This window comes from Strigops habroptila, chromosome 7, assembly GCF_004027225.2.
Source record: "Strigops habroptila isolate Jane chromosome 7, bStrHab1.2.pri, whole genome shotgun sequence".
NCBI classification, from domain to species: Eukaryota; Metazoa; Chordata; class Aves; order Psittaciformes; family Psittacidae; genus Strigops; species Strigops habroptila.
The window spans coordinates 58,371,736-58,386,797 of record NC_044283.2 but is presented as its reverse complement, the minus strand read 5'-3'; the positions used below and the strand labels follow the sequence as shown (position 1 = coordinate 58,386,797).

At 44.0% G+C, this 15,062-nt stretch overlaps 1 protein-coding gene across 22 annotated transcripts in view; it reads left to right on the top strand.

Moving 5' to 3' along the window:
* Positions 1-2,894: 2,894 nt before the first annotated feature.
* ADGRL3 (adhesion G protein-coupled receptor L3) overlaps positions 2,895-15,062 on the top strand; it is a 515,916-nt gene continuing 503,748 nt past the window's right edge. For all 22 annotated transcript variants that reach the window (XM_030492003.1, XM_030492008.1, XM_030492007.1 and 19 more), the window contains exon 1: positions 2,895-3,465. The gene's annotated coding sequence lies outside the window, so the exon portion shown is untranslated. The remainder of the gene's footprint in view (positions 3,466-15,062) is intronic.

Sequence of the window (15,062 nt, the reverse complement as noted above, 5' to 3'; positions counted from 1 at the left end):
TTGTAGGGCTTTGTTTCACTCCCAGAGCATGTGTGGTGAATATCATCAGAGATATAATCATATCTTGGAGAATGTCATATCTCTGAGCATCCCACCAGAGAAAGTATTAAAGATTTGGGGGTTTTGGTGGTTCCTTTTTTACTTTTTTTCTCCATGTTGCCCCTGGAAAAAGGGCTGTTACAGAAAAGGACTTTCCCAAGGATGGAGTGGTAGATTCTCTCAGGGCTTTTCCCACTGGGGAGAATGATTTTGGTAAGCCAAATGTGAGGCCCCAAACACAATGACTATTTAATTGCTTTAAAACATACTTGTTCTGAAAGTAAACATTTGTAGAAGGCTGTGCATCATTCACGTGGGCTTTTGGGGGTATTCTGCAGTCTTGTGGGAAAAGCCAGGTGTTCTCTAACCTGACTTTGCAGAGGTTTACTGGAAACAGAAATGGTTGAGACAGATCTGTTTGTTATAACTTTTAGATTTCCACACCCCCCACCCCTCAAAATTTCACCAGAGTTGATATTCTTTCTTTACTTTTGCAGTGTTAGTGAGATAGGCCCTGATTTTATTATTGGGAAAACAGCATTTATGTTTATTGGTCTTAATTTTCCACAGCACATCAATGCATCCAGAATAGCAGTTCTTAACCTAAAATACACATTTCTATGCTTGTCTAACTAGTGATGCAGCTGGGAACACATGTCAGCATCTTCCTGACTCATGGTCCAACATAACAAACAAGATTAATTAATTCCTTTATCCCACTGAATAGGACGGTCTTGCAAGGTCTCAGTCTTTGGATATCCTCAAGGACTTGTTAAAGAAATGGCTGATCAGGATAATAAATGGAGTGGGTCTTCCACTGAGGTAGACTGGGTGGTGTCATTTGGGCCTTTCCAGCTCTCTTGGTTACAGTTTTCGTATGTTTAAAGCTGAGAGTGCAGCAGTGTCTCCCCAGATAGGTTGGATCACTGGGATAAGGTATGGTGTGTTGTATGTGTCAGCACTCAGGCAATTAGAAAACTTTTGCGGTTATTTTTTGTCCTTTTTTGTTAAAAGCGTTTGGTTTGTTTGGGTCCTTCTCTCCAAAACTAAAACCAAATGTACAATGTGGTCCCATGTTCCAGCCAAGCACCATTATTTCCAGAGGTCCCTTGTAAGCATTTAAGTTAACAAATCTTAAAACAAAGGTAGACTTCTTGTCCCCTGTCCCAGGTGTCCTTGTTTCTCCAGGGATCAGGGGATTTTCATTTTCCACCTCCTGGGGGCCCTAGGGCAGGGACAGAGTGTGTTCCCCTGGCCCCAGTCTGCTGGGGGGCTGCCCCAAGCAGGGAGAGGGTCTGTGATCAGCAGGCAGGCTGCCGAGGGCCACAAAAGTGATCCGAGTGCTGGAGCAGCTCTCCTCTGAGGAAAGGCTGAAGAGAGTTGGGGTTGTTCAGCCTGGAGAAGGCTCCGGGGAGCCCTTATTGTAGCTTTTCAATTCTTAAAAGGGGCCTACAGGAAAGATGGGAAGAGACTTTTTAGCAGGGCCTGTTGCAATAGGATGAGAGGTAATGGTGTTAAACTAAAAAAGGCGAGATTCAGGCTGGATGTGAGGAAGAAATGTTTTACAGTGAGGGTGGTAAAATACTGGCACAGGTTGCCCAGAGAGGTGGTGGATGCACCATCCCTGGAGACATTCAAGACCAGGATGTGGTTCTGAGCAATCTGATCTAGTTGAAGACATCCCTGCTCATTGCAGGGAGTTGGACCAGATGAGCTTTGAAGGTCTTCCAACCAAAACTATTCTATGATTGGCTGCTTGCTTGGGGACAAAAGGCTGAGCGGCCAGTCAGAAGGTGGGGAATGGTTCTGTGCCAGAAAGACAGGCTGAGACTGGTTTTCTGGGAGGGGAGCAATGGGCAGAGGAGTCAATTGGGAGATGGGGAAACCAGCAGGTGATGGTTCTTTGCTGGAAAGACAGGCTGCGATTGGCTGTTTGGCTGGGGACAAAAGCCTAGGACACCAATCAGGAGGTAAGGAATCTGGTGTGGAATGGTTCTGTGCCTAGTAGGCAGACTGCGACTGGCTGCTTGGGAGGGGAGCAATGCGCAGAGTGGTCCAACTGGACAGAGGCAGACTCTTTTGGGAGACGGCCCGGGGAAAGAGGGTGGGTGTGGGGTAGCGCGGATCCGGGAGCCAGCGCAGCGGGAGTCCCCGGCGGTGCGGTGCGGTGCGGTGCGGTGGTAGCCCCCAGTGGTGCCGTGCCGTGCCGGCCGTCTGGCTGCTAGGTGGAGCCCGCGTCCGCGCAACTCAGATCCGGGCCCTCGCCGCTCCCCCGCCCCTCGGCTCGCCGCCCGCCCGGCTCCGTGCAGCCGCCTCCGGGCAGGGCAGCATCGCCGAGCCTCCCGCCGCTGCCTCCTCCTCCTCCCCGGGCCCCGATTCCCGCTGCCGGCCCGGCCCTGCGGGGGACGCTGGTGCTGCGGGTCCCGCCGCCCCGGAGCCCCCTCCCCGTGTTCGTACGTGTGCGGTGCGTGTGTGTGCGTGCGCTGTGCCGAACTGAGCCAAGCCGTGCCGGCGGGGCCGCCCGCCCGCGGCCATGGGCCCCCCCCGTGCCCGTTAGGCACCGCGCGGGGCGCGCCGGCGAAGCCGCCCCCCGCCCGCCTGCCCGCGCCGAGCCGCGCCGGGGCTGGCGGTCTCCGCAGCGGGAGAAGGAGGAGGAGGAGGAAGAGGAGGAAAGATCTGGGGTGCCGGCGGAACACGGGGGGCTGAGGACCACCCGCCTCCCTTTGCGCGGGCGCCTTTGTGTACCCCAGCCCCGGTGGAGCGAGGGGCCGCGGGCAGGGGAGCGGATGCAAAGAGCGGCTGGTGCTGGAGGGGGAAGAGAAAAAGGGGGATGGTGGAAGATTTCTCTCCTTTTTTTTTTTTTTTTTTTTTTTTTTTTTCTCGGTGGTCTCTTCGGCAGCGGCTGTTCTTCCCCAGCAGCGGCAGCAGCAGCAAAAGCACAGGCAATGACTCTGCCGCATACGAATCGCCTGGCCGGTGCTGCCGGCTCTGGAGACATCACCTTGCTCTGAAGTTGCCCACCTGGAGGAGGTAAATCGGAGCGGGGCTTTGGTCCAGAGGGGTCGGCGACGACGGGGGAGAGAAGGGAGCGATCGCCTCCCCCATCTCCACACACCCTCCGTCCTCCGATAGGAAGCCTGTGTAGCAGAAGACACGGCAGAAAAGGAGAGACTTTTTCTTCTTCCTTTTTTTTTTTTTCCTTTTTTTTTCTTTTTTTTTTTTTTTTTTTTTTCTCCTTCCTTGAGGGACGTTCCTTGCTTCTCATCCCCCCCTTTTCCTCCTGGCTGGGGGCTTTGGTACTGTGGCCAGGTTTGCTTCCTACCCCCACCCCTGGTTTTAATGGCTGGATTGTGGCAGCAGCTCCCTGCTGCAGGTTGTTGAGGAACTGATGGAGACTTGCATCTCAGGAGCTGGAGGTGACTAAAGGTAACTAACCACCCAACGGATGGATGCTCACCAGCCATTGCCTGGCCGTCAGTTGCACCCTTGCCCAGTTGCATTGGGCTGAAGGGTGCCGGCTGCCTTGGGTGCACGCTTGGATTTAATTATTTCGTAATAAGGATAGTTTTGCCTTCGGGGGGGCTGGATCCTCCAGGTAATGGGGGAGCATCTCTCAGGGTCTGGATGCTGGGGAGACAGTGAGGACAAGGGGTGTGCTTCTAGTTAGGAAATGCCTTGTAGGCTCCAGCTGGATTTGGCCATGGACAACTAGGGTGGTGAAGACAGTGGGTAGATGGAGGAGACCTGGTAGATTTTGTTCTTCCTCTCCCTTTTGTTTTTCTATGAAAAGCACCACGTTGGACTGGTGGATTTACTAGTGTTACACTGGGAAATTCCAGAGTTTCATGCGTGGCTCTCACCCCTTCATGGATCTACGTTTCTATTCAATCGCTGATGGGTGCCTTGAGAAGCAATTGCTTGTTTTCCTGGACAGCAGGAGGCAGGGGGTGAGCAGAGGGCATGGGTAGGGATGTTGCTGAACTGGGGGGGGGTGTGGATATGGGGTGGTAAGGTAGAAGTCTGTATCCAGCCTAATGGCCCTGGTTTACAGGTAGGTGCAAGCCTGTATTTCACTTGAAGCCAGAGAAGGAAATGTACGATCCAGGTAGATGCATTGCTAGAGATGTTCAGCTCTTCCCACCTCCTGCCTGTGAGATTGCATTTGCCGGCTCAGACAGTATAGGGCTTGCATTCCTCAGAAGGATTTTTGAGCAAGAGGGCTGGTGTTTATGGCTGGAGTAAGAAAATTGCCTTTTTTCTTTCAATACCTTTTTTTTTTTTTTCTTAACTCTTGCTTTATTTGCTTGCTTAATTATTTATTTTTGTTCCCCTTGCAATCATCTTTTGACTGTTTAACTTTGAAGTACGGTTGTGAGGCTGATGATTGAGCTAGAAAACAGCCCTTTCCTGTTTCCCAGTCTACAGAGTCTACCTCAAGCTGGTGCCCTTTATTGCTAATGAAGATGTAGATACAGTGCCCTGGGTATCTGAGGAATTGCCTTAAAGGGCTGAGTTTGATCAGCAACTGGGTGTCTAGAGTTGTCCATAGAAACAACATAGCTCCCCCCAAAGCACTTAGTTGTTTCCCCCACCACCCCTTTCCCCTATAGACAGGCAGATGTTTAGTTTTGTGAGAGGGATGGTGAGGTAGGAAAGGAGCCTCTTTTTCTCTCCCTTTCCAGATAGGCATGTGATTCTTCTCTGTGGTAGTTAAAACAACTTGTATATGGTCAAAAGCAATGGATTGTTGTCTGCTTGTCACTGTAACATCCACCACTTCAGCCAAAACAACCCATGTCTATTGTATTTACTTTCCTATTTAGATCACTCATTAGGAGGTATTAGCAACTCCACTCCCCCAGTCCTGGTTCCAGGCAGCTAGCTGCTTAGGAGGAGGCTGAGATGCAGAAATTAAAAAGGGTGAAAATGCCATCTGTGTCTGGATATAAGGCAGATAGGTAGTCTGCTGGTTGCAGTTTCTTTCTGTATTACAGCACTGATTGATTATTCCAGAGCATTGGATTTTCAAAGCTGGTCCCCCCGCCTTCCCTCCCTCCCCCTCTCCTCCCAAATCTTCAATGGAGTAAAAAAATAAATAAATTCCATTTTTGTTGTGGAATGCTGTCTCTTAAAGAGCACAGCCAATGCTTCCTGCTTGGTATGGAGTAGTAGCATGTGCTGTGTACAGCTCATTTATCATCATTGCCAGGGGTTTGCGATATGAACAGGCTTCTACTGTGCATTCATTAGGAAAAATCCTTCCATTGAGTTTTTTATGGGGGTAACCCAGGTGTTGAAGGTTAAAATGGTAGCCGTCAAAAACTCCGCAGTTGTCACTTAAGAATACCAGACTGGGAAGGGAGAAAATCTGTTCACCTGTGTTAATGTTGGGCGACAAAGTTCAGGTTGGGGCTCCACTGTAAAGCCGTATTTTTTTTTTCTAAAGGTAGAACAACTGCTCTCAGTCCTCTTGTTGTGGTTGAGGCTGCTCCTATTCCAGCCCCTTAAGAGTACTTTTTCCTTTTTTAGGCTTGGTTTACTATGAAGTGACTGTTTTGCTACATGCTAGCAAAATATAAAGTGGATAAAGTTCTCTGATGTGTCTGTTTCCAAAAGGACTGAAGTTTTTATAAAGCTAGTGTTGGCCTGTGAGTTCTGTATGATTTTTGTTATTCAATAAAATATGACTTTTCTCATTTCTTCTAGGGCCTGTAAGCAGAGGATATGTTTAATTTTGCATTTAATTCCAGAACAAGCTAAATGGCAGCGCAGATTGACAGTGGAAACACCTAGTCCTGCTTTATGGGGCAGTGAGATTTTAATGGTATTTATTAAGTTTAAGGCTAGGAAGTCTTTGCCCCAGTGTTTTGTTTGACAAAAGTAGGAGCTGGTTTTTGGTTTCTCAGTGTCTTCCAGAGACAGTAGAACAGCTTGTGTCACAGCCTAGGAAATTCCTCCCTGAGCACCTACTGGGTTGATCCTCCTCCTTTGTTTGCCGCAGCTGGTTCTCAGCCGCCATGTCCCACAGGTTGGGACGCCATGGGGACTGTGATGTGGTGGAGGTGCTCAGCTTGCCTGTCCTGGCATTAACTGCAGAAAAGACTTTCTCGTCCTGCAGCAGAAAACAAATTGCCCTGTCTGCCAGTGTGCAAACGAAGCCGGTGCCCTACACTGGCTGGGAGAGAAATGCAAGCAGGTTTGTAGGTGAAGATGTAGGCACACGTATCGAGCTGGCTGTCTGATGAGCTGGATGCCTGCGTGATGCCCAGTGTTGCAGAGTTGTTATAAAACAAACAGGCAAATAAATATTTAGAGGCAGGTAGACCAAATGATCCGCCAGGACTGGAGAGGAATATGCATGACCTTTAGCTTTGGTTGACAGTCAGTTGATGGGTCTGATGCTGCCATCAGAGTTTTCACATTCAGAGCATGAGCGTATGCATCATCAACACAGGTAAATGAGATGCACACAGGAGAGTGAAGTCATTGTAAGTGGAGAAGCCCTGGGAATGGGTGATTTATTATTACAGAGTTTAATACTAATAGTGTTGGGACTGGTGTAGATTGACTAGGAAACTATTTCATGCATGACACACTGTAAAGGATGGGCTGAAGATTTATGAAAGAGATGGAATTCAGGGAGCAAGAATGGATCAGGGAAAAGCTAAAATATGGAGGATGGGCACAAGGCTTCTTATGCTTAAAATAAGTTTTTTTTTGTTTTTTTTTTTTTGTTGCATTACGTGGTGGATGTGGAAACAGCTTAAGGCTCTCTTTGGAGTGATTTTGACAAAACTTCTTAGAGCATTCTTATACATCACAAGAGGTTTGGAAGAACAACTCAAGAATTATTATTTTGGAGCATTCGTGATCTGAAACTAGGCATGACAATATTGATATATTGCTTGGGACAGTATTGAGACACCAGGAAAGCCCTGCAAAATAAAGAAGTGTTTTCCTGCCACATTTGATGATAGGCTGCTTATTGGGGTGAGATGCGCTTGGTGAGCATTGAAGTTTTGGAAAGATGTTTTCTGTAGTTCATGTGGACTCGCAGTTCATCCCTGCTGGTCCCTTTCTTATTCAATAGATGTCATGCTGCTGGGATGTGAGTGCTAGAAATGCACCATGATGCCAAATTTTGAGTGTATGTACACACTTCAGTCTGTGCTGTTTATCTGCAGATAGATAGGATGGAGAGGTAGAAAATGTGTAATTTGTAATAGTTCACTCTGTCCTAGGGTATTCGTAGGAATGTAACTGTCCCAGGCAAGGCAGCCTGGCATGCTGGCCTGTGATCCTGTCATCTCCTGGAATCATGTCTGCCTTGGCAAATCTTTGTCACAATCCACACCATCACTTAATATCAGGCTCTTTAATCCCCGCTTGAGGTGCCTGTGAATATGTCCTCATTTTTGAAGGTGCTGAGATGCTCCAGCACTTCCTGATTTCATCCTGGTGCCTGCAGGCAGTGGAAGCTCCTGGAGCAGGCTCCTGAAGCAGAAGAAGGAGGAGTTTGCTTTTAAGCATCTGCTTTTAGTTCTTGGCTACTTTAATGGCAAGGAAACCACCTCCTACTCAAACCTGTGATGTGATTCTAAGACATTATCACATTGCCTGTTTTTAGCCTCTGAGTTTGTGGTGTAATTCTTGCTTTACGTTCCTTGTTAGATAATCTCTACAATGTAGTCTGAAGTGCATGTGTCTCCTGGGTGCAAGCTGAGCGCTCATTTTGACACTACAACTTTTACTTCAGCAGTCTTTTCAGAGAGCCTTCTGATTTTGTGTTTATCAGCCATTGCAACAAGCATCTGTAGCTTTATCAAAGTAGCTAGTCCTTTCAGGCAATAAAGGCTTTTTTAATTGTGTTCTGGCTCACTGTTTTACTTACTAAGAAGTGCTCAATGTGGGATTTTTTCCTAGCCTGTCTGAAACATCTGTTTTCCTCTGGCAAAGAAATGAAGACCAAACCATTTTTAAAATGGCTTTTTTCTTTCTATCTTTTTTCTTCCCTTTTTACACTTTTCATCTCTACTTCTTCAGGCCTACTCCTGTCCAAGGAAGGTATCACTGCATTTTCAGTGGGGTTCCTGCTGTAGTCATTGGGGCGCTTCTTTTGGCTTCCCTGTGAGGGGAAGATGCTCAAGACTCTCAGATGTGGTCTCTTCTTAAAAGATGCTTCAGAATCTCAGATGTGGTATCTTTTCATTTCAAAAACATTCCCCCACTTCAGCATCATGTTTCTACTAATTGTGTTGTTATGTCTTTGCCAGAAATGACATTTCAGGCTGAACAAAGCCGTGTATGCTGGTGAAGTCTTGAAATCTGTAAAAACTTCTAAAATCTGCTTATGAAAACAGTCAAAAATTAAAATCAAGACACTTCCATTTGAGACTTGACAGCTTTCGGTTTCAAGAATCATGAAATAGATACCAATTCTGAAGAAAGCAAAGAAGATTTTGGAATCTGTCCTAATTAGGCAATATGAAGTTATATATTTCATTTAAATGCCTAATAGTAATAAACTTTTACAGAGCATCCATTGATATATGGCCTCACACTATAAGGTGGTTTTTTTTGGGTTTTTTGTTTTTTTTTTTTTTCTCAAAACACCTTAGCCAACATGTGAGTAATTACATAGGAATTATTTCAGTGGTTACAAATGTAACTGCTTCAGCAGTCTGTAGCACAAGTCCGATTCATTGCAGAGGATAGCTGACAGGGAACAGCTTTGAAATATTTTGCTTTGAAATATTTGAGTAGGTTGGATCATAGCTTTGCTACTATTAATTGTAATGGCTTTGCTGACTTGATTGCAGTTGCATTGATTTGTATCAGGTAAGGTCATTGATTTTGAACTTTGCAGCGGAGCTATGCATTTCTAAAACATACAGGGATATATCATAAATACGAAGGATCAACATGAACGTATTCTTACAACAATGCAAAGTTAAAACGAAGTGAAATAGGAATCCGCACTTCTGTAGAAGTGGTACTCAAAATGTAATCATGAATTGCCCTGCTATAAAATCCTGTGCAAAGGTGCCAGCACTGAACAGCACTGTTCTGAAAAGAGGTCTGGTTTTAACCTGGTGCTTTCAGATAAGGCTCTAAGTGGTTTTATACCAACAACTGGTAGTTCGCTTGTAACAGACATCGCATACAATGTATGTGAGTTTCTACAGTAAGTCCCTTTCCCACACTGTGGGAACCAAGAATATAGTTACAGAGCTGAGGACATTGCATGAATGGACACTGTTTAAAATTAGAGGGATAGAAACATTCTGAGCAATGCAGTCTTAGCTCATCCATTTATTATTTTCAGACATATATAGATTTGTAAATATCAAGATTTGGGGAAAAAACACAGATCTGATTTTTTTTGGGGGGGGTCAAACTTGAAGTGAAAAAGATGCATCTAAGAATTGCACCTATACCCAAAACACATGTACCTGCATCTCTCTCTCTGTGTGCACATACATAGATTTTGTGATATGATGCTGCTGATGCACAGATTATTTTTAATTTTGTTGCTGGAAAAGCTTCTTTCCCAGTTGATTTTCTGATTCTTTTTTGAGTTCTTGAGATGTAGGTGCAGGGATGGACAGTAACAACAAAATACTTGTGCGTGGGCCTGAAGTTTTAAAATTTTAACTGACATACTGCTCAGTTAGTAGTCTGACACCAAAATAAAACAACTACATTTTCAGATACACTGAGCAACCATACATTTTATCAGAGTTGGTGATGGTCCTTACTTCTTGTAGCAGCCTGTTCCCATTATGAAGTTGCTGATCCCAAGCCTGCTAATGAAAGTTTTTTTCACTGCCCTAAGAGTGCAGAGGAGAAGTGTCATTGTGTTGCAGAAGTGCTGTTTGGGGCTTTCTTGGGGATGTCAGCATTTTCCTTCAAGCAAGGACTAGGGATATGTTAGAGATAAGTATGGTAGCTAACTTTGGACTGATCTTAGATGGTGAATGAGCTGCCAAGCTGTTAACTGTCGGGGTTTTTTGTTTGTTTGGGGTTTTTGTTTGTTTTTTGTTTGTTTGTTTTTACCATAACCAGTGTGTTGTGTTGGAGAAGACCGGAAGAAAAGGGAAGCATTAAGTGGCAGCAACACCCCGGTTCTGTTTGATCGGTGAGTCTTGCTGTTTACAAGTCCTGCAGAGGCAGTGTGCTGCCTTGCTATTCAGTGCTGTGTCATAAACCAAGTCTTGGCTTAAGCTTGTGAGAATAGGGGAGGGACCCAAGCCCAGTTTTTGATGTTCTGCATGGGTGGGTACCCTGAATACTCAAATGCATTCCAGTGACAGCTGACCCTGTAAGGGGATTTTCAGTAGCTCTCTGTGTTTTTGCTTTTTTCTTTTCCTCCTTTCTTTTTTCCTTCTCTTTTTTTTTAATTTCTTTTTTTGTTTTTCCTTTGTTTTTTTCCTTTCTTTTCCTTTTTTCCTTTCTTTTCTTCTTTTTTCCTTTCTTTTTTTCATTTCTTTTCCTTTTTCCTTTCTTTTCTTCTTTTTTCTTTTTTTTCTTTGTTCTTTTTTCCTTTTTTCTTTTTTCATTTCACTTTTCCCTTTTTCTTTCTTCCCTTTTTTTTTTTTTTTCTTGACTGCTGGAGGAAAAGGCAGAAAAAAAAGCACTTGTCATGGCATCCCTTTGAATAGGTTTCACCTCTGGAGAGAGTTGAGGGGAATTTCAGGGGTCATGTTAACTCCTTTTTTTCACGCTGCCCTTGTGTATGTGTTACTGACTGATACATCATCATTTCAAAATGGTGCAAATTCCCATCACACACTTGAAAGGGGACAGGTTTTTGCTGGGGTTTTTTTGGTGCCTTTTTTTTTTTTTCTCCCAGCAAAATGTATGCTGCAGGTTTTGTATCAAGAAATATCTGCTATGTAATGTGAATCCTTATTTGCCACTTTTGTTTCTGTGTTCTTTTGCATCTTTTGGATTTGTTTTTTTTGTTGTTTGTGTTCCCCCTCCTTTCCCTCCCCCTCTTTCCTCCACAGTAACAAAAGGGTTTTGGATACCGTCCTGGATTACTTTTTATGTTAAGGCTATCTGAAGGTACACAAAACTGGTCTGCAATCCTGTAGTAGGCTGCATATCCAGAGAACAGCCGTTCTTGTTTCCAGCACACCAGAGATTGCTATATTGGACATTGCAACTCAGCTCAACTTTGTTGGAACTGTGTGTGTGATCTAAAATGTTATTCCTTTGGATTTAGGATATTGCAATCAAGGCCTCTAATCATTTGGAAATGTGGTGTATATATCCCACTTCCTTCTGAGGGAAATTATGATGTGACTACTGAACTTGCAACTCCCACACTTGCAATTTGCACAGACTTCTTCAAGAAAATGTCATTTTGGATTATCTCTTTTTCAAGAAGGACAGTAATATTGCAATTGCTGTTTTATTTGGTACAACTCCAAAATGATGCATGTCTTGTTGTGTAAAACTCATCCTGATAGGTATTTGAAATAAAGGGATTATGCTGCATAGAGTGATAACTTTTGACCTTTTGACAAGCAATCCACAATTACAATCGTAATGTACTTTATAGATCTCCTTAAGTAGGTCACCAATTTTGAACGAGTCTTGCTAAAGATTGTGTGATGCATTTTGATTGCAGGAGTGGGGAGCACTTCGCCATATAACATTGACAATTTTCTAAAGGAAGGCTAAAATACAAGGGAATTATACTTGTGCAAGTATCCTTTTGATGAGAAATACAAGTACATATCATTGAGCTCATGAACATATTCCCACCTGAGCAGCCTGTGTTTGCAGTGGGGCTGAGTTGTTGGGTAAAACTCGAGCACCTGTAGAACAAAGTCGGCCAGTAGACTTGAGCAGTCGTTTATGTCAGTTGAAATGGAGAAGTTGCAGTCTTCCCATTCAAGGGGAGAATTTGGACCTCTGCAGTGTCTGTAGGGATGTTTGTGACAGATAGAATGGGATATGGTGGGAAATGTATCTAAGAGCTATCTTGCTGTTTGTCTCCTCCAGCTTTGGGAACAGCAGAGGGAGGGTTGTCTTCTCCAATGCCTTTACACTTGATCGCTCCCTCATCCTGTGAGAGTGAAGGGCAGATCAGCATAACCCATGGGCCAGGCTGTAAGGATCGGGATGCCAGCTTTTCTTTGACCCTTTTCAAGCTGTGGGCTTGAGCACAGCAAGAGTCCAGGGTTCCTCCTAAGTTTATGTAATTTGGGGGCAAAGCCTATTCTAGCAGTAGTCATTGTCGTAAAGCTGCAAGATAAATAAATAAATAAATAAAAATTAATAGCCAAAGTAATGGGCAAGTTAGTGAAGAATACCATGGAAGTCTGTCTGTAGTAATATAGATGTATTTTGCAGTTGTAGTAACATAATGCAGGATTTTTTTTTGAGCTGATTTCTCCTCTTATTACTACAATAAAACAAATGGCAAAGTGTATGTTGACCTAGGAGTGCCAAGTCCACTCCTAATTTCTAATCAAACAGGTCTCTGCTGGGCTGCAGTAGGAGCTATAGCCAAACACCAAGTAGATAGTCATGTTTGTGTGTTTTTCCCTGTAAATCACGTTTCCTTTTATACCATAGACATTTGTGTGAGTGACTCCTTGTTGACCACAAAGATATGGGTCTGGTTGTCTTTCATTTGCATTCTCTATTGAATTAGCAGAGTTATGCAGTTTTGTCTGTCACACTTGGGTGGGATACTGCAGTGATTTCATTTAAAATGAGAGAGATGTCTTCATTTTAGGGAAAACCATGGCTAAGTGGTGAGAGTAAGCAGGTTTAGCCTTTACCAGAAGCCCTAATTAGAAGAAATCCCATGTACGGTTGACCTTGACTATTGAGACAACCCTCAAAGAAGAAAGAGCACTAAAAATTAGTATGCTGCCAGTGCTGCACTTTTATTATTTGACGTTATTAAGCAAACTCGGTGTGTATTTCTTTTTTGAAGCGTTTGATTAAATGTGTGATCTTATCTTGGCAAAATGGCCCGCTGGGCTGCAGACAGTGGTGTTCAGAAATGAAATTTGTTTAGAGCCTCTGAACAGACATTTATTCAATGAGACCTTTCTTGAATAATAGATGTGACAGTGAGATAGCTGTGCAATGTGTTTTGGGGATTGGGGCTTTTTTATTTTTTTGGTGTAGGGAGTTGCAATGTGAGAAGATAACACAAATGCACAGGAGTGAGAATATGATGTATATGGAGGGATATTATCATATATTGCAGAATCAGGCCCTAATTCTGCCAAGACTTATTTCTGGGCCAAGCTTTGCACGCTTCAGCACCTCTGTGTTGGCATATTGCTTGACATATCAAGTGATGCATATACATATCTAGCCCTGTATCAATAATCTTATCTTTTAGCTAGAACTTTAAAGATGCTTAAATTTCTGGCAGTAAGAAATAAAATCCCACAAAGAACAAACCAGAGCAGGATTAGTAGTTGACTCATGGGGTCAGTGCTGATGTGCTTAAGCAGTTCTTTGGTTTGTAATAGTCCCATCAAATCAGTGAAACTAAGGGAATAACTGTAGTTCATGCATAAGGAAGGCTTCTATTGTGTCCAGTGATAAGAGAATGTGAAATGTAGGTAAATATTCTCATCTTCTATTTTTATTTCTTTTCATTGGAAAGACAGTGCTTTCTTACTAGGCACAGCTACTATGGGACCCTCCATCAGGGAAAAATAACCTAAATGTGGCTTTCAGTTTTGAAGCATTATCAGAGATGCAATGGTATGTATCTGTTTTTCCAGCAAAACAGTCAACTTCAGTATGGTTTTCCATACAACTCACAGGGATAAGATTTCATTGAATGTATGGGCTGCACAAGATTTTCAGCTGTTGACACACAATTACACACCCTGCTTTTTCCCAACAGGCAGCTGAGAAGGAACATGAATGCCTGGAAATGTATTTTGGTTTTGGTTTTTTTTTCTTCCAAGTAGTGGACTTATAAGAATATACTGTGATGATCTCTGAGGGCAAGAGATGTGAGTTTTCTGAGCAGTTTAGTCTTCCTCTACAAAAAGGGCCTTTTTTATATAGAAAGTTTGCTTTTGCATAAAAGGAGTCCCAGAGTGCCTCTGATGTAAAACTGTGTTTTGATCAATCCCTATCCACCCTGCTGCTCTCCTGCATTGTATAGCAGCTGTCTTTACATCAGGTTAGATGGTGATTAAGTGATTTCTCCTTTTAGAGGTAAAACCAAAACCTTCTCTTACAGGAGCTGGGAGAAGATGTGAGCTCCATGCCTTATAATGATATGCTGAGGTGCCAACTTAGAAGTTCTCCAGCATATGATGCTCCAGCTGTTCATTTTCTCTGCTCTTTGGTTAATGTGTTAGTTTTTCTTAAAAGTGGTACAGCTTTCAGGACTTTTTGATAACTTTTAATTATGGATACGTTTTTCTTTCCTGGTCCACAACTAATCCCACCAGATGTCAAACATAGATTCATGAAGCTGGATGTAAAGTACGGGAATTCATGTGTCTGGTAGCCCTGCACATTTTGCTGTGATGCTTTCCTGAGCTTGAGGGATAGTTTATGTTTGCAAGGTGATTTGTGTAAGTGGTGTACAGCCTGTAAACATGTAGCTTACAGGCATATTTTAAGGGGCTTTTCCATAAATCTGCAGCCGGATACGAGTTGTCTTGTAGCAGAGACAACAAACCCAGAGCCATCGAAGACCATCAAGCATGATCATTCTAGATGATGTCCCCAGGGCTGGTTTGGTGCTGAGGGTGGTGAAGCTGCCTGCCATGAAATCATCCCTCTGGGATGCTGGTAGGCAGTGGGGAAGGGTTGGGGCAAGGGCAGCCACATTTATAACTGCTTTGTTGGTTGTGTGAGAATGACAGGCGTTCTTGGCTTTGGCATGAGCTCAGTGAGGTGCTCAGACAGGCTATGTCTCATCTGGGTACGTGCATGGAAACTAGGTTATAATCCGGCCTTTAAAAAAGCCTCAAACAGTAACAAACATAGTCCTTTATGCATATGAAACTTGCACATGAAAG